The sequence below is a fragment of the Aedes aegypti genome, chromosome 3 (genome assembly GCF_002204515.2).
Source record: "Aedes aegypti strain LVP_AGWG chromosome 3, AaegL5.0 Primary Assembly, whole genome shotgun sequence".
NCBI lineage: Eukaryota > Metazoa > Arthropoda > Insecta > Diptera > Culicidae > Aedes > Aedes aegypti.
In genome coordinates this window covers 397,105,844-397,124,091 of record NC_035109.1, presented here as the reverse complement: position 1 = coordinate 397,124,091, position 18,248 = coordinate 397,105,844, and positions in this window count along the sequence as shown.

Here is an 18,248-nt window from a genome sequence, read left to right as displayed (position 1 = left end):
ACTGCTCACACCTTTCAATCGCATTCTTGTTGATAAAATTATGATTTCAATGTATTATGATCACAAAACCTGTACTTCATCCATGCACTATGGACGGTTTCCATATAGGATGCACAGAAAGAAAGTATGGATAATAACCGAAGCGCAAATAATTATTTCGCTGAAAAACTCTTCGCGTATTCGTAAATTAATTGTAAATTTATAATGGAAATCATGCACATGGTAGGAATGCTAATGATCGTGTGATTTTACACTAATACAAATAATTCCAAAACGTTTCCAAACGGTATTGAGCTTGATGCTATGATTTTTATACTGTTACTATCGTAATTTTACATGACTTAGCTAAACCCATCTTGCAGTCGATGCGGATCAAACATTCGGGCAGCCATATTGATTGTTGTGTTTTCAGATTCGTTTCGAGTTTAAAAATTGAAACACATTGAATTATCTATAGTGCAACAGTGATTAGCTAATCTGTGTAGAAAATTTTCCGAGAAACCTTGTACAATCAAACATCTTGTACAACGAAACACTTAGGTTGATTCCGATTTTCTTACGATAAATGGCATTGCCTCCAGTTTATTCTATAAGCCCATTTTAAACAAATTGGAAAAAATTTCCAAAAGAAATCAACTAGACATTTTGTGAACAATTTTTTTTTCAGCGTTAAGCCAATACATTGGAGAGGGTTTAATCCGTAAACTGGACAGGTTTCGGTTGTTCTGTGTAATACTTCCTAATTCTTGCAGTTTGGTATCCGTAAGTTTCTGGTACCACGCTGGACATATAAAGAAAACTCTAAAAAACCTCATATCGTAAGTGTCAGATTTCTCCAAAAATACTAAAAGGATTTGTATGATTTTTTCAGAATACCTCCTTATTGCCTGGCAAAACAAAATGGCCGTCAAAGACATTTTATATGGAGAATGTCGGTCCCCCAAGGAATATCGGATTATCTTCAAACAAAACTAGACCACCAATGATTAACATCGACATGGATTCCTGAACTAGAAGATTTTTTGAGATCTTGTGAAAATATGGTGCAAAAATAACGAAAAACAAAAAAGTTATCGCTATTTGAATATTTGTTTAGCGGTAAAAAATGAAGCTGCCGGTAGAGGGGTTAACGTCCTACTGGGACAGAGCCTGCTTCTCAGCTTAGTGTTCTTATGAGCACTTCCACAGCTATTAACTGAGAGCTTTTTTTTTTAAGACACTACACGTTAATGCTTCCAGTGGACTATTTGCCCTTTTAAGGAAGCACCACACTAGACAACGGACTAGCATGCAACGCCCAGTGGCACAGTCGGAAAACATTCCTGTCGAAAAGCTTTTCGACCTGAGGCGGGAATCGAACCCACACTCCTTAGCACGATGCGGCTAAATGCCTTGGTGACACTAACTGCACGGCTACGAAGCCATTTTCACATTCGTATATCGTGTGGCAGGTACGATTATACTCTACGCCCTAGGCAAGGAAATTACCATTACGAAAAGATCCTGGAACGACCGGGAATCGAACCCAGACACCTTCAGTATGTCTTTGCTTTGTAGCCGTGGTTAGAGACTCAGCTAAGAGCGGCCTCATCTTCAAGAGAACATAAATTTTCAAAAACTCGTTGCAATACTTTTCTCACAGCTCGTCGTACTCTAATGAAGCATGAAATCTCAGTTAATCTTACGGATACCAAACTGCAAGAATTAAGAAGTATTACACAGAACAACCGAAACAACCCAGAGCAGCAAGCTAGATAACAACTTGAGAACACTCCTGTAGAGCGAAAGAACCTCCATTTCCACCGTTGTAGCAGTTGCAAACTGGCAGATAATTCACAAGATATAAAGTCAAACCTAGTAAGAAAAAAACGAAATTATCTCAATCCCCTTCCTGAACAATATGGACACACTACAGCAACAAGCCAAAGAAACACAACGTTAAGAGCTTTGACCGTGGAAAACAAAACCAAACGGGCAAAAGAATAAACAATATTAATTGCTTCCCATTTTATTTACACTACACAGTCCGAACGGTTCGTGTACTTCCGCGCCCGGCTAAATGGATTATATTAAACACTTTATTATCAAAGTTTTTACATTAATTCCTCTGTACTTTTGCTTCGCGCGTGCACGGGGGCTCTCTGATTTTTCCACCGCCACGTTTTCTGTTCATTATTATCCTTGGGAGAGTGCATTCGACTTCACCCTCACCACCCACCTTTCGTTGGTGGATTCAAATTAAAAAGAAAAGCTTTTCAATTCCTTTTCCGTGTTCTTTTCCTGAATGATTTTTCACCTAAGGCACAAATCGCACTGTTCGTTTGGAGTTGAGTGGAAGAAAAAATCTTCGAAAGCATAATGGAACGGAGAAAACTATGTACCGTAGATTGGAGTTACTTCTGTTTTTAAGAGAAATGTGTGATTATTCTTCTGCATTTTGACTTTTTTACATCGTGTTTTGAAATTGCGCAGTTCTTTTACATCGTTTTATGAAACAGTACGTTTTTTACGCTGGACGCTGTATGTTACTTATTTGAAATAGAAGCATGAAAGTTCACCAATTGATAATGCATCGTTATCTCCATTGTCAAAGCTACCTCGTTTTACGGCACTGCGAATCGTTCGTTTTAATTTCAAATGCTAATTTTTCATTTCGTTTCGGCGAAGAATTATTTGCTAATCATGCTGCTAAGACGCGTCTGCGTCTCGTCTTTCGTTCTTCTCGTCCAAAGCGCTCCAAACGGGCGCCGGAGGACAATGTGATTACGGATTAAAAGTTTTTAATATAGAAAATATTATTCCTGCGTTTCTTGCTCCCACAAGAACTTCGCCCCCTCGGAGAGTGCTACTAAGCGCGACTATTCGGGGGATGATCTAAAACCCTTATCTCATTCCTCAGTTTGATGAATGGGAGGCCAATCAGTTTCTTCCGTCGTCAAGCATGTGACAACCGGAACGGAGCCATTATTAGTATGCGGTGAGACAATATGAGAATTATAGTAACTTTGCAAGTTCCATATTTTTTAATTTCTTTAGATTTTTTTTTCATACATTACATTTATTTCTTATATGTACGTCAAATATACCTGTGTATAAGAAAAAACAAAACACTGTTCAATCAACTTAACCTAACTGCACATAATCATATTAAGCATTGTTCGTGGCAATAGAAGTTATGAAAATTTAATAAGACGTGCACCAATGTACCAACACTGAATAACCTATGTAATTCATTAGTGCTACATCACGAAGGGAGCTTCAAAATGTTCTTCAAACTATTAAATAATTTAATTCATTAGACAAACGTAATCCACTAACAGTTTTATTAGTAAATATTACACCAACTTGGACTGCTTCGTTCATAGTGGATGTTTTGAACATTGTTTCAATCATTTGATTCGATTGTTCAGTAAAAAAAAAATCAAAGGGAGACATGTTACTAGAAGTAGGTGCATTTCTATCGATTTTCCTTGCCTTCAATATTTTGTTGGACTCGTTACTGAAAGTTATCGATGGTAATCCTTCTTGGATACCGTTTTGAAAAAAAAAACCTTTTTTAAGGTAACTTATTCTGAAGAAAGAATTTACAACTTTCTTCCAAAAAAGTGGGGTTTAAAACTGTCACTAAATGTGGCAAAAAGAAAGGACGTTTCTTGGTAATGCGCGTTTTCTTCCAATGGTGAAATGGTCAATTTTGGTACAATCAAACCTCCATAAGTCGATATTGAAGGGACTATCGACTCATGGAAATATCGAGCTATGGAACAGATATTCTATGACAAGCTGTTTGAAGGGGCCATCATAGTAACCAGGATTTTTTGTTTTTAGTATGAATCGATATCGAGTAATGGAACATCGACTCATGGAGATTTGACTGTAATTGCATCGAAACGAGCAATCAGTTCGATGTTCTATGTGTGCTACTCTAAAAATCTAATATAAATTAGATATAGATGTTAAGTGAATTGTATAATAATTTGTAAAAAAAAATATGGAGTTATTTATAAAATGAGAAAAAAAGTCAATTGAATTTCTGGTGATTTTTTAAGACGTTTTACAAATTTTTTAGTTAATCTGTTGAAAAATTTCATCAAATAATCTCCGGAAGAATCGCTTTCAAGAAAAAATCCCTGGAAAATACTTGGATAAATATCTATTGATTTTTTCGCTAGAATCCTAAGACGACATCCCAGGGGAAATAATAATATGATTATCTGAAAGAATCCTTGAACAAATTTCTCGGGAAATGTTTGAGTATTTTCGTGGAAAAGATTTTGAAAGAACAGTTTAACGTATTCCGCTAGAAAATTTAAAGGAATTTTAGAATTTTTTAATACTTCCTTAAGTAGAGATATTTAAAGAATTTTTAAAATAATATTTTCGAGAGAGATTTGAAGGAATGCGGGGAGCAACATAATTATTTTTTAAAGAAATCTTGACTTATTGCGAGTTAATTTCCGCAAATTAGTTTGAAGCAAATGGCAAAATCAAATAGGCACAGCATTGCTAAGGAAAATAAGCAGCTAGGAAAGTATATTTACCAAGCTGTGTTTCACTAGAAACACCCACAGTTTCAAAAATGAATGATGACTGCAACTCCCTAACATGCCACATCAAGTCGATCATAACGATGAACAAAAAAGTTCGAATCTCTTTTGAGTTTGGAAACAGGTTTCAAAAAAGTTTTAGTAATTCCTGCTATACAGTCATTCCATGCAAAACCGATCTATTAGATCACCGAATTCCGTGAAAATTTGCTATTTTGTTTCTTATCTATATAAATAAAAATGGAATTATGTTTGTATGTCACGAAATGGCTTGAGAACGGGTGATTGGACTTACATGATTCTTTCACTGTTGAATTCGTCCTGAGCTCCGACGTGTTTGTGCGAAGAAAAAAAATAAGAAAGTCTTCGGAATAGTGGGGAAAACGGGAGAAATCTAATCTGACATTTTCTACATGGGGCTTGCATGGCGTTTTTCAACAGCCTACTTGATGGCAAGTCGAAGTTTGCCGGGACCACTAGTTCGAAATAAAAATACACGTGTTTTTGGATTTTTTGATTAGAGTGACCATTTCTGAAATAAAGTGACCAGAAGATTCGCGATTTTTCAAAAAACATTTGTTAACCCTTTGGGGCCGGCGCGGTCATATATGTATATACTGTCTTCGGCAAAGTTGTCCCAAATATACTCTTTTATCAGAGAAAAATATGAAGAATATGCCTTTATGACCTAATTGACAACCTAGAACATCCTGAACAACCTGAAGTTTGGAAAATTGAACTATAAGTACATACGAAGCGTGAAATGCTGTTTGTGAACATAAATGATGTTCAGGCTAGGAAATACAGAATTACTCTTTTAACGAAAACACTATTTCACTTGCTTTGCTATGTCCTGGGATGTTCTAGGACGTCCAAACTGTCCTGAAGCACACTCTTTGAAATCTACAACCGTAACAGTAATTGTTTGGGTTAAAAACAATAACATTACAAATTTGAATAGAATCTACCAACCTCTGAGAATCTCAAGAGCTATTTCAAGGAACGTTTGGGATATTCCAGGCCCTCCAAATTACCCTGGAGTTCAGAACTTCAGGTCTACACTTGTTCCAGTAGTTATTCTCGCTAAACTGAGTGAAGTTATATAATCTACAATGTTTACTGAACCTTGTCACGGATCAAAAGGCTACTTCAAGAAACGTTTGAGGTATTCCAGGCCCTCCAAATTGCCCGGGAAATCTGAATTTCATGTCTTTATTTATTCCAGTAGTATTTCTTGCTAAACTGGGTGAAGTTATATAATCTACCATGTTCACTGAACTTTCGCACGTATCAATAGGATGTTTTAAAGAACGTTTGGAGTATTCCGGGCCCTCCAAATTACCCTGGAGTTCAGAACTTCAGGGCTACACTTATTCCAGAAATTTATCTCGCTAAACTGAGTGAATTTATAAAATCTTTCCTGTTCACTAAACTTTCTCATGCATCAATAGGCTGTTTCAAGGAACGTTTGGGATATTATAGGTGCTCCAAATTACCCTGGAGTTCAGAACTTTAGGTCTACACTTATTCCAGTATTTTTTCTTGTTAAACTGAGTAAAGATATATAACTCACCAAGTTTACTGAACCTTGTCACGGATCAATAGGCTAATTCAAGGAACGTTTGGGGTATTCTAGGCCCTCTAAATTACCCTAGTGTTCGTAACTTCAGGTTTACATTTGTTTCAGTAATTTATCTCACTAAACTGAGTGAAGTTATATAATCTAACATGCTCACAAAACCATCTCATGGATCAATAAGCTCTTTCAAGGAACGTTTGGGATATCCCAGGCCCTCCAAATTACCCTGGAGTTCAGAACTTCAGGTCTGCACTTGTTCAAGTAATTTATCTCGCTAAACTGAGTGAAGTTATAAAATCTAACATGTTCACTGAATTTTCTCACGGATCAATTAGCTGTTTCAAGGAACGTTTGGGGTATTCCGAGCCACCCAGATTACCCCGAAGTTCAGAAATTCAGATCTACAATTGTTCTAGTAATTTTTCTTACTAAACGATGAAGTTATTTAATGTTCAATGAGCTTTCTCACGAATCAAAAAGATATTTCAAGGAACGTTTGGAGTATTCCAGGCTCTCCAAATTACCCTGGAGTTCAGAATTACAGGTCTTCCCTTGTTCCAGTAATTTTTCTTTCTAAAGTAAGTGATGTTATATAATCTACTATGTTACTGAACCTTCTCATGGATCAATATGCTGTTTCAAGGAACGATTGAGGTATTGCAGATCCTTCAAAATTTCCCCAGGACTTCAGAACTCCAGGTCTACTATTTTTCCAGTAATATTTCCTTCTAAATTGAGTGAAGTTATATAATCTACCATGTTCACTGAACCTTCTCACAGACCAATTGGCTATTTGAAGGGACGTTGGTGATATTCCAGGCCCTCCAATTTACCCTGGAGTTCAGAACTTCAGGTCTACCCTTGTTCCAGTAACTTTTCTCGCTAAAATGATCAAAGTTTTCCCTTTGGGGCCGGCACGGTCATTTATGACCGCAGTCGGAAAATGGCTGTATAAAAAGAACAAATGAATAAAATTTACTGTCTTCGGAAAAGTCCTTGCAAATATACTTCCCTGTCAGGGAAAAAGTTTAGGTGTATGCCTTAATGTCCTACTTGGCAACCTAGAACATCCTGAACATGCAGAAGTCTGACAAATAGAATAATTAGTATAAAAGTAGCTTAAAATGCCTTTTGTAAATACAATTGATGTTCGTACTTGGCAATACATACCTATTATGTCAAGAAAAACGCTGCTTCACATGTCTTTTCATGTCCTGGGATATTCTACGACGTTCAGACTATCCCGAAGCTCAATTCTCGAAATTTACAGCAGTAGTTGCTTGCGCTAGTAATAATCAGCGATGCCAGATTTCTTTGGAAATCATTACGTAAACGAAAAGTGATAAGCGGGGGGAGAGATCCCCGGCATTGCAATTCCGTAGATTTCCGTTGGAAAAAATCCGTAAATTACCGTAAAATAATGAGAATTTCTGTAGAAAATATACATTTTCCGTAGAATTATCTTACGGATCCGTAGAAAGTGCTCAATTCCGTAGATCTACGGAAATTTCCGTAGATCTGGCAACGCTGCAAATAATAATATTTTCAACTCAAACGGAATCTATTGACCTCTGAGAATCTCAAAAGCTTTTCCAAACTATCCTGGAGCTCAGAACTTCAAATCTGCCCTTGTGGTAGTGTTTTTTTTTCGCTAAATAGAGTTCAGTTATATAATCAACCAGGTTATATAGGGCCCCCATAGCCGAAGCTGTAAAGACGCGGGTATTCATCATGACCTTGCTGAGGGTTCCGGGTTCGATTCCCGGTCGGATGTACCATGAGCTTCTCAAGAGTGTTACGTCTGTTTGTCTGTGACACTACAGTAGTGACGCCTCTACACGGATAGTCGTGTTGCACGATTGCAAAAAAGAAGTAGAGCTCGAGATTTGTATGAAGATTACCGGATCTTTTCGTAAAGGAAAGAGCCTTGACTTCCTTGGGCACAGAGTATGGGCGCATGCCTGCCACACGATATATCCATGCAAAAAGGTCATTAGCTGAGAAAGATCTCAGGTAATAAATGTGGAAGTGCTAAACTAACACTAAGCTTAGAAGCCAGCTTCCTCCCAGTGGGAACGATATGCCAAGAAAAAAGAAGAAGATTCGTCGACAAACACATATATTCAAAACGTGTTTCTACTCGTTTACGCATTTAGACTGTACTGACGTTTTCACAAATTGTTCTCAAACAAAAGGGGAAAAGCAGGGGGGTTGAAAATAATATATTTTTACGTGACATAATTTATGGATGCTTCCCAATAGATGTCGCTAATTATGACTGGATACTTTGTCGAATACACCATGTTTCGGAAGTGCTTCGTTTCGTGGTTATTAATTTATTACCACTAAATCCTGACTCTCATCGCGTTGTAGATCTTATGTACTGAACATCCCGACAAGTTAGATAATCTAGAACATTCGAAATGATCTGATAATATTTGCTGAACACTCATAAGGTTCAGAATATACGGTAGATTACAGTTCATCACCTTGTATGATGAACAAGGTTGTTATTACAAGCATAGACTTCAAGTTAAGAACTCAAGAGCAGTTTGGTAGACCTAGCACCTCCCAAAAAAATATTTGTCATCATTTCTTGTTATGTTTAGCATTTTGAGCACCAAAACTATTGAAAGGCGTTCAAAAAACTGTATAATAGTTCTTGGAAAAAATCAGGCACCAAAGGGTTAAAGAAATTAGAACTTTTGAAGCGCTTGACTGATTTTCAATTTTCTTGGACGAAAGGAAAGCAAAAAATTTTGACTTTTCAAGAAAAATATAAAATTTCACAAAAAAAGGTTTTTACATGAAAAAAAAAAACAAAAATTTCCGTTTTTTCATGTTTTGAAAGCCTTAGGACCATAGAGGCTATTGCTGTTCTCATTTGTTCTTGAAAGTTCAGAAAATTTTACGTTTTTTTTTAGCTTCCATTTCGTCTAAGAAAATTGAAAATCGGTCGCGATTTTTCTGGTCACCCTAATCAAAAAATCCAAAAACACGTGTATCCTTATTTCAGATAAGGAACAAAAAGCAAATTTTCACGAAACTCGGTGACCCACTAGATCGGTTTTTCATGGAATGGCTGATATGTATGTTATTAGCTGTTAGAAAATTAAAAAGCTCTTCCTCTTCACCATTCATGGAGCGAGCATTCCAATTTAAAATATATAAAAAAATATCCATTAGAGCAACGTATTTCAATGACAATTTTATTAATAAAATTTCACCAACTTGGACTGCTTGGCGCAAGGCGCAATCCCAAAAATTAGACTTACGGTTGCCCCCGCAATTTGCGTATACAATCTCTATCTTTATCTTCCTTCACAGGACAGACGTCCTTAGCGTGAGAAAGATTTCCGCAAACCATGCATTTAGAATCCATGCGGCAATGTTTTCTACCATGACCCCACGTTTTGCACCGACGGCACTTAGTGGGGTTCTGGAAATTTCCTCCAGGTTTCTGGAAATGTTCCCATGTCACAAGGGAATCGAACAAAAGTCTTGCTTTTTCTAAAGCTTTAATATTATTTAGATCACTTTTGTTAAAGTGAACTAAATAATATTCTTGAGAAAGCTCTTTCCGAAGAATGGCAGATTGGGTTCTCCTTTTCATAATGATTACTTGGATTGCGGAAAATCCATGTAAATCATTTATTCCAGTTTTTATCTCTTTACTCTTAAAGTCACTTGAGAGACTTTTCCAGACTACTTTGAACAAGCATTTAGTTCTGTCGTCATAAGTAAAAACTGTGTCCTTCTTCTCTTCCAGATGTTTGAGAAGAAGTTCGCGATCTTTAAGAGCTTCCGGCAAAACACGACAGTCTTCTTTCTTTGCTGTTTGGAAGGAAACCTTGATTCCCCTTATGGAGTTCAAGATCTCCTGTCTAAACCCCTCAAATTCGGAACAACCGACCACGATAGGCGGCACTCTTTGCTTCCTTGCTTGAATCAAAGAGCCTGGGCTAAAGACTGCTTCGATTTGGTGTTCGAAAAATTTGTCTAAAATCGAACTGATTGCTCATTTTGATGCAATTATCAACATTATCAATTTCACCCTTAGAAGAAACCGCGCATGACGGAGAAACGTCCTTTCATTTATTTTTCAAACATTTTTTATTGACAGTTTTAAAGCCCCTTTTTTGGAAGGAAGTTGTGAATTCAAAGATTTGCCCTTCCTGTGGTTCTTGGTACATAAAGTACAATACACATTCAACTAAAAAAAAAAACATGTTTTCAAAATACCAATGAAATTATGTAACAAAAATATCCTTAACTGATCCACCGCAATTCCGATTAAAGCAACACACTTGCAACACCATTCGGTCCCTTACCAACCCGTCGACGTAGATGACGATTTGGAAAGAATTAAAACTCGCAGCATATAAATTTAGTTCAAAAATTTCCATTCTTCTTCCTTGGTGGCATCGAAGAACTTTTTATTTTGCGTCGCTCATTGTCTCTTCATGTCCTTCATAGTGCTTCCCTGGGAACAGGGTGGGAGATGAGGATGGATAACATGCCAAGCGACGACTTCATTTAATCTCGGCTATCCTTGTGGGGTTGCTTTCCATGTTGGGGAACTGGGTGTAAAATGCGCGCAACCGCAATATCTGCAAGATAAAAGGTATTTCAGTAAAATATGATCATTTCATATCATATCTCTAGCAATTTTATCGCATCACAAGAAAAATTATTCAAAAAAAAAAAAATCAAAAACGATATATGCAACTTTGTGAGCAAATGATATTGTTGCTCAGAATTCTTAGGTGAAATTCAAATAATGCTGCAACAACTCAAACGAGACATAGAGCTACATAGTATCTGCTGCATAGGAATTTGTAAAATATATTCCATTTCATTTGCCATAGCAATTCAGAATTTTTACAGGTGAGTTGATTTCACCTGCTTGTAAGAGAAAAAAAAACGCTTTCAGTTAACTTAATCTAACTTAACCTGGATATATAACGCATTTATCGTGCCAATAGAAGATTGCAATGGTTTTTGTCTTAATTTATTAATAATTTTGTTTCAACATTGGATATTCCATGTAACAAATTAGTACTATACCAGGAAGGGAGCCTCAGAAGAATTTTCAAAAATTTATTTTGAATCCTCTGCAGAGGTACAAACAACAACATGGATGGCCTGAAAATTTGTTCGAAGATCAAAAGCTTGTTTCATCTTTAGGATATGATTTCCAATGACAGATTTTAGTAATTGCGAGCTTATTTGTGCGATTTCCCCGTAAACCCAAATAGATTAAATTTTTCGACGAAATTCACTGTTACAATTCAGTTTTTCCTAAGGGGGGCGCATATTACTTCGTCGTCCCTTTCTCCGCTTCGCACGCAGCTGTTGGTTGGTTGGAAGCTATTTGGCAGAAAACAAACCTCCCGGGGACATTTGGTGAACCGAAGCTCATTGGGGCTGTCACTTGGTCGGTTGGTAATAAGTAAGTATCTTTCCTCGAGCGGACTATCTATCTATCTATAGAGCCGCGTCGACTGATGATGGTTAGTCGGGACGGCAATGTTGGTATAATTGCTGATGGTGTGAAGTGTGTGGCCGATGATGGAACACGTTTGCAATTCTGCCACCAGTTGGTGCCTTATCTCCATTAGACCGGAAGCATGGCGACCCGACTGAGTAATGAGCTGATTTCGTGACTGCTATGAGACTGTTACATTTTCAATACTGTGAGTGATATTAAAAGTGAGCATTTGCATTTTGTTAGCAAGGATGCCGACAAGATTGGGATAGTATAATCTGCAAGTCGAAAGAGTCCTAAAAAATCTTTCGAATCTTATGACAATATTTAAGAATGATACTCGACGGAATCTTCAGCGGACTTCTGAGAATATCTTTGATAAATTACTAGCGAGAATTTTTTTTAAGCTTTTCAACTATCTGATTTTTATTGAATTTTGGTAAGCTCCTGGTGAAATTCTTAGTAGACTTAGAAGATTACAAATAATCTTAGCAGAGTTCTTGCATGTACCATCATTTTTATATCACCTATTTTCAAGAGTCGGCGGAATGTTTGTAGAACTTCAAAGGGAGTCAAAAGGTTGGGAGCCACTGAGTATATAGCTCAAAGTTTGTACAAATTTTAGTTGCAAAAATGTTTATGAAAATTGTTTTTACTGCTGGATTAAAGTATCGTAGAACGGGGTATCATTGATCAGCGCGGTGATAATGATCGACATGACCTGCCTCATAAAAAGTTCGAATCAACATTTTTGTTTAAAACATTTTCAAAACATGAATGGTGCTTCTCTATTATCAATTTATGAGCTTATATTCACTAGATTTGTTGTGAAAATTTAGAGGAATAGTAGGATAATCTTACCTTACAATTCAATTTCACGAAACCGTAATTTAGGGTGTATTTGATCAATTTTCATAATTCCTCATGCTTAGTTTTTATAAAGCAATCAATTTCACCAATCTAAATACAATTAAATAAATACAACTATATGCTTTAAAAGATCAAGCACAAAAATTCTCTACTAATAGTGTATGATTAAATGTATAAAACATTCGCGTAGTTATTATTTTTTTCGGGAACGTATTATTGAGGAAGGAGGAAGTGGTAAGTCGAAAGACCATGAAGAAGGGGGTATAAAACTGATCAAAATCGGCGATGTTATTTATATGCAACGTGGGCGATCCCATATATAAAAAGGAATTTTTAATTTTGCTTATTCGACAGCTTTTTATACAATAATTAACAAATTTAAATTGAGTCTCTTCTGTTATGCGAATTATCATTGAACGTGTGTACATTATTCTTTGCATCGCAACAGATACGCGATAGCCTTTAAAGAATACTTCCACATTTTAGTTAATTTTCAGTTCTCCTTTTTTATCATTACCCCAGGGCAAATTGATCACTGGGTTGAATTTTTTCAGGTCAGTACCAAAAAGCATTGCCTTTCAAAGATGTATAATGTTTCGTTGGCATCACTTATTCCATGTTTTCTAATTTAGAGATGTCTAATGATCACAGCTAAAAATGTGTTGTAAATTTAAGTTTATTTTCATGCACATATTAGGAGCATCAAAATAAACCTAAATTTCAACGACCAATCCGTTATTTTTCAATCGAATTCACTTTAAATTTACACGATCATGTAATATTCAACCATTTTTAGTTGAAAATTGAATGTATATTCATTTAAATTTACAAAATGCTGTTGTTACATGAATTTGATTTTTTTTTACAGTAGACTTCAATTTACATCACATTAAAAATTAAATATTTTTTCTGTGATGACTTTGTACTATTTCAATTTAATTAAGGTCAGTTTTGCATAGAAATACGCACTTTTTTAACGTGTAAGCAATACTGTTGGATATGTCCGAGCATAACAATCCGCTTGTGCTAAGCCTAAAAAATTGGTGGTTCTTCATACGTTTGGTCAATATTTCACATGATCAATATATGTCGGTCAGTGATGCCTAGTAGAGAATGAAAAGGGTCCTACTACTCCCTTAAAAAGCAATTCAACTAATCATCTTCTGATTTCTTATCTATAAGAAAGACGTGTTCAAAGCAGCCCTCGATTGATGAAAAATCATTAAAAATTAGTTCAAAATCTCTGTTTTTTAGTAACAAATAGATCAAAGACAGCTCCCTTACCTGCGCAAATTTGATTCCTTTTTTTTTTTTTTGACCTCTATGTATATGGAAAATTGATCAAAATATCAAAATTAGCAATATTTCCATAGAAAATGAAAATAAAATCAAGTATACTGCACACAATTAAGTATTTTACATATTTAAATATTGCATGGGCACGTGAGGTTTAGGTGAAGATGAATCGAAGCCAAACAACACATTTTCAAGAGCACAAATCTGGGGAACCAAACATCTGTTTAAGTTGAAAATGTAATCGAATGGCCACAAGCTGATGGTTACCAATCGAATAAGTTTTCAGCTCAAACGGATGTTCGGTTCTCCAGCTTTGTGCTTTTGAAAATTTGAAGTTTGCCTTCGATTCATCTTCACCCTAATTCAAAATCATATATGAGTAGGTTTAAAAAGAACATTTCGTGAAAAAAGTTAAAACTTTTTGTAAAAACTTCAATTTATGCAATAGCAACCCGGCCGGTCTATCAAAAAAAATGCCCGATTGCAATCCTACACAACGATGTGAAAGTAGGCCTTTTTTAAAAGTGGTCTTTTTTGACAGATAACTGGTTTCGTTTTTGCATTTTCACCTGGCACGTCTTGTCTTAGGGTAAGAGAAACGTTAGCAACATCTCTATATCCAAGAAGGTCCAGAAAAGAGTTAAAGAAAAACTTTCAAATTTATGCAATCCTAGACAGCGAATTGAAAGTGACTGTTTCCATGCCAGTCATCAAGACTGAAAAAAGCTTCAAGATCATTGGTCAGATCCACTTCATTAGTTATGTATGGTTTGATCAAAGTATTTATCCTTTTAGGACAACTCCGCACGGGACGTCATCATAATCACCCTATCCATTTGAAGAAGCAAATCCCAAGAACCACTCCATATATCGAAGTGAAAAATGTATCACTATGATTCTATAACTGTAGTGCACAACCCAATAAATTTTCAGCTCCATCGGTTCACTAAAACTCGAGATTTGCTTCCACAAAGTTTTGATGATAAGTGTTAGAATGAGACAAAAGATAGAGAAAATAACACGGTCTCCCGTGTCACCTTAAAGAGTGTAGGAAACAAATTGCGACACATATTTTGTCAAAATTCGCCCGTTCAACCAATCATCTTTAAACTTTGAAGGAGTAAAATGTTATGAATATTTTTCCATGTTTGATTTATTCAATTTCAATTCCATATCCAAATGCACGAACATTTCTCTTCACACTACTCATAATGTCCTAAACAACACTTGGACCAACTTTTTTTTGCAAGTGAAACATACACATTAGATTTGATTTGAAAACTAGAACAAACTGCGAAACTTAAAACTTAACAGTCAGTGATATTGTTCTGTAATTGTAATATTATTTTCTAAATTAGTATAATGGTATGTGTATCTGTCTATTTTTTTTTTCTTTGGATTCTTCACTGAATTGTGAAATGAAGATTCCAGAGATAGCTTAATGGAACTCACTGGAAGAAACTAATAATTTCTGGACTGTCGTGAATCGTAAGCTAGTCACATGAGCATGAGCATGAGCATTGATGACCGTACAATTCGTAGTTGCTACTCCGTGATTGACAAGAATCATCGAAATTGTACAGGGAACCAACAGATGTAGCTTGGGAGTAGCATACCATCTTCAATGTACATTTTCGAGCACTCTGAAATTAGTAATGTCAATAACGGCGCCGGCCACGTCCTTACGGTCATCGGAGAAGGGAAGGAATGTTAGAGTGACATCCATTGTTACTAAAGACCGAGTACACCTCTGCATCTTCATGGTTGCCACGGGAAGGAGGTTTGTTAGTGGGAGGGCTTCAAAGCTATATGATCAGGATTCACCTGGATAAGTGATGCGATTCATGTAACCTCTGTTTAAAAAATTATCTATCAATGCGTCGACATATTAAACATCGAACTATTCAAAGCTTTGAATCTCGAATTTTATAAAACATAAATAAGCGCTTATGTCAACACTTAAAGTGACGAACTATTCATAGTTTGTTCAACAAATTCATAAAATAATACATGTTATGATACAAATGTGTTATTACAAGCATGAAACGAGCTCACCAATTGGTAATCCATCCTCGACTGAACAGTTACAATCGCAGCGTCAACACGTATAAGCAGGAATGTAAAATAACTCCGATGGCGCGTGAATGAAGTGCTAACTGAAAAACAAAAACACATCGAGCGCGCAAAAAATGAATCGGACTGCTTGGGTCTTCGCAAAGCACTGGGCAAACGAACGAAGCCACCGAAAAACACTCCGAACGCGCAAAAATGAATCGGACTGCTTGGGTCTTCGCAAAGCACTCTCGTGAACCGTAAGCCAGTCACATGCACACTACGAAAAAATCATGTGATTTACGTCTTTTAGGATGCACATAAAAGAAGCGAGCCGAATGACGTAAATTTGTGTCGAATTTAAAATACGTTAGTGTCTGATTCTGGAAATGCCGATCACAGTTCCATCGTTATCGTGTTCTTTATCATGTAAAATTACATTTTTTGTTCAATACATCTTCAAGGACACATTTTTGTGTCGTTCCATCACTTACATCATGTGTCATTCAGTCATAACCAGAATTACGTCCACAGTAATTTTCATTATTTTTAAGAGTGTGTGTAAAAATTAGGCATTCAAAAAAATGTCGTGTTGCATCATTAACGGAACTGAAAGATCATTTATCTTCGTGTGTTTTAATACTGATATTCAACTACCAATATCAACTGATATATGGTTGGAATTTCTTCAACAGGTCTAGAAATACGAGAAATATTTCCGACAAAAATGTTTTCAGAATTTCCCCAAAATATTCCCACTCTATTTTTATGAATTATTAGAAACATAGTCGAATCATTTTCTAGGAATCAATCAAGGAATAACTCTATGTCTTGAGAAATCAAGACCATAATCGGCCATCGCCTGCAGCACTACGCTTGTACTGTACATAACAAGCGAGCTTTGTTTAAAATGCGTGTACTTAGTACACGATGTTGCCTTTTGAAATGCAGTAATTTGTCAATTTGACATTATCCACATCTACATCTGACTGTAGAAATTTTCTAGGAATGATGTCATTCGTTTGGAATCATGAGTAGGACAATCTGTCCTATCTGAATTGTTCTACCTGTCCTACCAGCTTCCCGCACCAATACCAATAATTTTACACAGATATTGTCACTATTGGAAACATGAAACTTTATAAACTATCATCACAGACAAACAGACGTAACACTTAGAACGAATTCAATTAAAATCCATCGCCCAATTTACACCATCATCATCTGGTGAGCATGATTGCAGCACTGTTTCGTGCAACAAGACCTGCAGATAGCGGTAATGTGAAACGTCAAATACGAAGGAAAATGATGCGCGCGCCTCTTGTTGTGAAATTTGTAACAAAGTGAATTCGAATTGATCGATAAATGAGTGGTCGATGGAATTTTCGTCAGTGTTACGTCTGTTTGTCTGTGCTATCATCAAACGGAGTAACTTGGTACAGGAGTGAAACTTGCAACGCATCGTAATATAAGGGGTCGTCCATAAATGACGTAGCATTTTAGGGGGGAGGGGGGTCTTCACGAATTTGTGACGATGTGTGACGAGGGGGAGGGAGGGGTCCCAACGTGTGGACGTAGCATTTTGAATGATTTCGGTAAAAAGAATAGCGCTGAAAAAAATGACAAACAGTATTTTTTAACAAACTTCTTTGTCTGAATTATTGAACTTCAGTTATAAAATTATGATCCAGCAAATTATTAATATGACAGAATTTGAAATTTTCTATTTTTTCTGACAATCAAGCAGAATTTATGAAGCTTTAAATAGTTATGTGAATATAATATTGCATTAGTGTCCAAACTATTTATTTATAAATAAACAAATAAAAAGTTTAATAAGTTAAGTAAATATCTATGCTTTATCGACTATTGTAGTATTGAAATATTGCTTTTTCATTTGTTAACAAGACAAAGAATCTACCGATTTTGTTTAATTCATATTTTCTGTTGGAGCTTTGTTCCTCAAAAGAATATAATATTCTCATTTAGGCAAATATTAACGTTAGTATAATAAAACAAGATATTTATTCAGTGCGTTTAATGTTGCAGGAGATCTCCATTCAGCCAACTCAACGATTTGTTTTGATATATCAATGCTCTTGATGGAACAGCCTTTATAATAATGATGACAACAAATTCGAGTGTTATCCGTAATTTGTTAATTGTCCTATCATTAAGTTGTCTAAATCACTCGATAATTAAGAAAAAGAGCATTTTTATTAAATCATTGTTTCATTATGAGTTGTGTAAGAATATTTCAGTATGGGGTGCGATAACAAAATTTAGTTGAAATATTGAAATTGAAAATCGCTGATTTTTGAAACATTCCTAATAATACAATTATTGTGGATTTGAATCTAGAGAATAATGACTGTAGATCCATTCTAAGTAAAGGTATATTGTTGATCATATTCAC